Raw genomic sequence first — 6,166 nt, forward strand, 5'->3', positions numbered from 1 at the left:
TAAAATAAGGCCCAGGAAGCAGGCAGATGGAAAAAATAAATAAAATATTGATTATGGATAAGGCTGGATTGGTTCACAGAGCTGAGGTTCACACAGTCAGTTGTCCTATTACAGGTCTACAGTAACTTATTCAGGATTCTGAAATCTAAAAAGCTCTGAAAAACCAACCTTTGCCCTAAGTTTCATGCAAATTCATTTGGTGGCAAAATTTGACCTGAACTGACATGTGACAATTTTAGTCTCTATTTATTCTACTTAACATGGATAGTCATATGTTTGGCTGAGAAATAGTAAAAATTGGATTTTGGGGTGCTCCCATGGATCCTGCTGAGAGAGTGACTAAAGGTGCAATTATCTGTACTTCATTGCCTTTCTAAAATCTGAAAAACTCTGAATTCTGTGACACAGCTGGCCTTGTGTCATAAAAGAAATAGTGGTCTTTACTTCTCACTTACCTTCCCGCCACACACAGACTCACCCAACGTTAGCCCTTGAATCAGTCAATGCCCAAAGAGAGTTTGGGTTTGCAAAGCAAACATACTTACTCAAAATCCCTGCTTCAAGCCTGACAGATTCTAATAGGGAGGAGGGAGAAGAATGGCCATGAGCCCCATAATCTAGGGAAGGCAGATCTCAGCCCTGCCCTTGGAGTATCATTCATTCTTGTACAGGAAAATGCAGAAAAAGAAATAAAAAAGCAGCTGAGTTGGGGCCATTAGTTCATCCCCACCCCACTCCATCCCCCAGTTTCTCCAATCAGATCAGCTGCTCCTCTTCTTCATGAACAAGGGTAGAAAAGGTCAGAAGTAACTTTTCTTCCCAGTGAAATCCATCATGAAAACAGGAGGTGAGAGGGCTGAGGTACCATCCTCACTAGTGGGAATCACTGGGATGTAACCTTGAACCCAACTCTCCACATCTCTGGACCTCAGTTTCCTCACCTGCCAACTGAGGGATCAGCAAAGGACACTGACCTTTATTGGATGTGTTTATATGCATTCTCAAGCATTACTTTATATACTTGTCAAAGCAGATACAAAATTCTAGGCAGTGAGATCAGAGAGTTTAAGAAAATCAGCAGGGTTCCGCACCCTGTAGTGCCCAATTAAAGGTCCGAAGTCAAATCTAGGCCTGCCTTACCAGAAAGCCAACTGCACCAGGTGCACACATCGTGCTTGCAAACCCTGTGATTTCCCCCGCAGGTATCCACATACTTGCTTTATTTTCAGGTCTGCAGTCCCAGAGAATTGCTTTTTCCTTGTTAACAGAGGCCGTTGGAATGCCAGCCGGTTGTTATCATTCCCTTCATTTTCTTTTTCCCTGTGGAAACCAGCCACTTTTTTATAGTGAGCTCATTTGTAATTCAGGAAAAGAAAGAAAATAAATGATTGGTATGCAGGTCACTTCCTAGTTCCACCGGCATCAGAAACCAAAAGCTCAGCTAGACAGTGGCCCAGGTCCACTCTTCCTTAATGGGCCCTCTGCTGTGGAGGCTCAGGTCCACTTCACCTCTCTCTTTCCTTGTGACCCAGGGATAATAAACCTCCAAAGAGCTAGTCTAAGGTTGCTAAGAGAGTCCAAGTTGATTACATCTTGGAAGAATCCTATTTGAGGCTTTTGAGAACCTTCTGACCTCACAAAACCAGCTTCCTTTCTCTGCATAGGCTTGGGTTGTTTAAAAAAGAACTTGATAAAAGAATGTGTTTTTCTGCAAGCTAAATAATTACTGTAAGATTTTAAGCATATCGTTGAGACTTTACTACATAATCTCTCAAAACATTCAAGGAATATGTAGGGTCTTATATTTGCTTTGTCCTACTTTCCCCTTTATGAAGCCTCCCTGCAACCCTAACCACTTTCCTCCAGCTTTGCAGACCATTGTCATGCACCTTACCAACTGATGGCATGAAATGTCTAACATGTCCTTGTAAGATGGTGGATTCCACCCCCACCAAGACACTTTCTCTCATGGAATTTACAACCTATCTGAGAAAAGAAGACAACAAGGAGTGTAACCATGACCATGAGGAAGCTAGGAACCCAAAGAGAGAGGAGGTGAGCACACACATGGCAGAAACTTCACGGAAATGCTGGAGCTGGCACTAGGCCTGAAGGGCAGGTAGGACTGGAAAATGGGCAATAAGGAAGAAAGAGAAAGACATGGAAAAGTGGCAGGAGGCGTACAGAAGGAATAAAATCCTCTGGGAGTAAGAAAAGCAAACGTGGAGTGGTATGGGGAGAGCTGACAGCTGCTTGGTGAAGCCCTTCTCATACGGCATCTCATTCTGATCTTCAAACCAAGCCTGAGAGATGACAGCAATTGAAGCTCAGAGAATTTGTGTGACACAGCTGTATGAGGGTGTGGTCAGAACAAAAGATTTGTCTTTTGTCCTGCATTCAGTATTCTTCCCACTATACCAGGTTGACTCTGCCCACCCGTATTTTTTTAACACAGAAAAGCAGCAATGGAAAAGACTATTAAACAAATATTGAACGCATTCTGCTTTACTTTAAATGTGCAGATAGGATGTACTGGGTTGCACTGACAGTAAAGTGTAACTTCCAAGTATAATTGCTTTCAGGAGATCAGCTACAATTTCTCTGCAATGCGTCCAAAGTACCCAAGCCCACAACCTCACCATATTCAATCCTAACTCTTGACAGGAAACAGAATAATAACCAGAGCTCAATTTCTAAGAAAAAGAACACACAGGACAAGTAAAAAATAGTGCTATCTAAACTATGAGGGCCGGATTTTTAGGTCCCCTGAGAGTCAGCTTCTCTAAAAGAAATATTTTTGTTCTTCTCCCCATACCATACACTAAACCGCAAAGTGAATAAACAAGAACTGAACTTTTGAGTTTAAAATTTCCCAGTAACCCGAATCTCTCAAACATAGTGTTGAGTGAAAGAAGCCAGACACAAATGAAATACTTTCTAATTTCATTTCTATGAAGTACCAAAAACAGGCAAAACTGGTCTGTGGTGTTAGAAGTCAGCTGAGTAGTTACCCCTGGTGGGGCAAGGGGTGTAGTGACAAGAAGTAGTCACCAAGGAGGCTTTTGGAATTTAAGTAATATTGTTTCTCCATGTGGATGCGGTTTGTACCAGTATGTTCACTTTGTAAAAATTCATTCAGCAGTACAGATAAAAGACGTGCATTTTCCCAATGTAGGTTATACTTCAGTAAAATGTACTTAAATATTTCCTGCATCCTTACACAGGATAAAGCCAGGACTGCAATACTTTAAGACATAAAGAATGTTTGGTGCTGGAAAATGCTCGGTACTAAGAGTGTCAATTACTGGAAGCCTGGTGCAACAGATTCTGGGACAGAGCAGTCTTAGGAGGTTCAAAGTGTAGAGGGCCAAGAAAACAGAAGCACTGGTATGCCATCCTTCCAAATGGGTGCCGGAATCTAGTTGAAGGACATTCAAGAAGATTAGAGATTCAGCAGGAGGTGGTCTTAGGCCCCTGGATGACACATAAATAAGATCAGGATCTGATCCTGCCTGGGGCCAGTTTCCCATAATTCAGCAGACTGGTTGCCCCTTGAGATCTTCTCTCAGAAGGAAGTGATTTCAGGTAAAAATGGTAAAGACCAGGCCCATACAGACAAAGCAGAATAGATGTTCAGTTTTTTGGTCACTCAATGACTAGGATACAATTAAAAAGTAGAGCAAGGGCTCCTTGACCTCGCTCATTGACTACTTACGCTTCATAGCTTCAGCAGATACTGAGGATTTTCATGCAGAAAGAGACATATAACTTAAGAGACACACAACCTTATCCCCTTTCTAGGCTGTCTAAGCCTATCCTTATATCAAGTTAGATCACTGGAAAACTCCATGTTAAGTTAATCTCTTACCCCCCCATCCAAAATTGCCTTCTCCAAGTTATACCCGGGAGCAGGCTTCTGAGTCTGTCTATGCTGTGGAGCCCAATGGCTGTCTCGTGAAGCCCAAAGGGGACCCTTCTCAGTATAAGGGTTTAAATACATAAATAAAATGTATAGGATTACCAAGAAAACCACTTATACTGAAATTCAGTTCTCAAAATATTTAAAAAATTTAATCTAGCAACATATATTCATTCATTAAAGCATTACAAACAAGAGATGGCTGGAATCTAACAACAGTCTTAATATGATGAGAGCAAATGAAATCTTGAGATCTCTGCAACGATTATATTGTGATAAGACTATATCTGTGATTATTATTAGTGGCAAAGTTACAGATATTGCTAAAACTCTGTGAGGGCTTCATGCACAATGGAAGGAAAAGCTAGATGTCAGTGAGAGGTTGATGAAATAAGGATATAATTTTTTCCCATCCAAGTCCATGGATCCCACACATTTTACCCACAAGACAGGATCCAGGAATCCCAGTCAATGACCTCTGTCTTACAGGATGGTCTTGGCCTATTTTCAGCATAATAGCCATTTGAATATAACATAACTGATTTTTTTTGGTAAAATGGCTTAAATCATTGCATAACACACAGTTCAAGATCTCCTGAATAAAGGGCTCCCTTTGTCTCTGTAAAATAAGCAGGACTATGTGGAACAGTCTTGCTTACATTTTTACCCACATCAAACTTTATATTTATTAACAGTAACTATATTTACACTTACGACTTACAAATTCAGTTTCTCCACATTTCACAAGTTTAGATATCCATCCACTGCTGTTGGCTGAGTCTAATTTCACTTGTGTCTTTTATTATAAGCCATCATGTGGTTTTTGTTTTTGTTTCATCAGCAGTGAAGTATAAATACATAAGTAACAATAATCGACCTATCACACCTTTGGTTGCAAGGCCTCCGTGAGAATCTGGGTCCCCTGTTTCCAGGCCCCTGGTCTCCAGGCCCCATAACCTTTCCTAGACACCACAACTTGCTTACCATTTCACTGTTTACTTGTAAGACTAACTGTATTAGTCAGGGTACTCTAGGGAAACAGAATCAACAAGGGATATCCATTGATAGTAAGGGATTTATCAGAGTCTCCCATGCAGCCATGGGGATGCACAAGTCCAGGTTCCACAGGCAGGCTGCAACCAGGAGCTCCAATGAAAGTCCAGTGAAGATTCTTGACGATTTCTGGGAGATGCTGGCTGTCCAAAGACGAGCTGGGAAATTCTCTCTCAATGCTGGAATCACTTCCCCTTTTAAGGGATTCATCTGATTGGGTTAAGCGTCACTCACTGCTGATGGCAATCTCCCTGACTGATATAATTACAACCAGCTATCTATGATTTACCACTGCAGTAAAGTCAATGGTGACTAAAGTCCATAAATGCCCTTGCATTACAGTTAGCTCAGTGCTTGCTTGACCAAACAACTGGGCACAATTACCTGGCCAAATTGACATAATAGCCTAACCATCACACTAACCAACAAATGAGGTATTTTAATCCTGAAAAAATAAGGGTAAATATTTCATTTCTGGGAATAAATGAAAATGACATTTCAGGAGGGAGGTTCAGAGCTGAAAGCCTATTGAGGCAGGCAGGCAGGCAGAAGGAACAGAATCTGCTAAAGATAATATATCATCAAATCTCATATCCCTCTGGTATGGGAAAAAGTTTCATTTATGTTTTCCAAGCTCAGTAATTTTTAAGTGATGGAGTTCAGCTTTTTACTTAATCTTTTCATCACATGAGGATTTGAAGGGCCCTTATGAAAATTCCAAAATGTTTTTAAAAAGTGGCTAGCTTAGGAAGGACCAATTACCCTGCTTAAAAGAATACCACTGAGATTCTTTATTCTCTCCGGAACATTCTTGAGATTTAAAAAAAAAATTTTTTTTTGAGGTATAGGGCTGGGATTGAACCCAAGACCTTGTATGTGGGAAGTCGGTACTCAATTAATAAGATACATCGGCTCCCGAGTTGTTTTTTTTGCTTGTTTGTTGGCTTGCTTTTTTGTTTAGGAGACACAGGGGACCAAACCCGGGACCTCCCATGTGGGAAGCAGGCCCTCAATCACTTGAGCCACATCTACTCCCTCAAGATTTAAAATTTAATCTGGGTCATTCTATCCTTACCTTTAGGTTGGAGGAAGGAAAGATGGAGCATGAGCCCTTCATCAAAGTCACATTTCCAATCAGTTTGAAAAGCCTAGTAAATAATAGACATAAAATTTAGAACTACCCTGTATTGTAAT

This window comes from Dasypus novemcinctus, chromosome X (assembly GCF_030445035.2).
Source record: "Dasypus novemcinctus isolate mDasNov1 chromosome X, mDasNov1.1.hap2, whole genome shotgun sequence".
NCBI classification, from domain to species: Eukaryota; Metazoa; Chordata; class Mammalia; order Cingulata; family Dasypodidae; genus Dasypus; species Dasypus novemcinctus.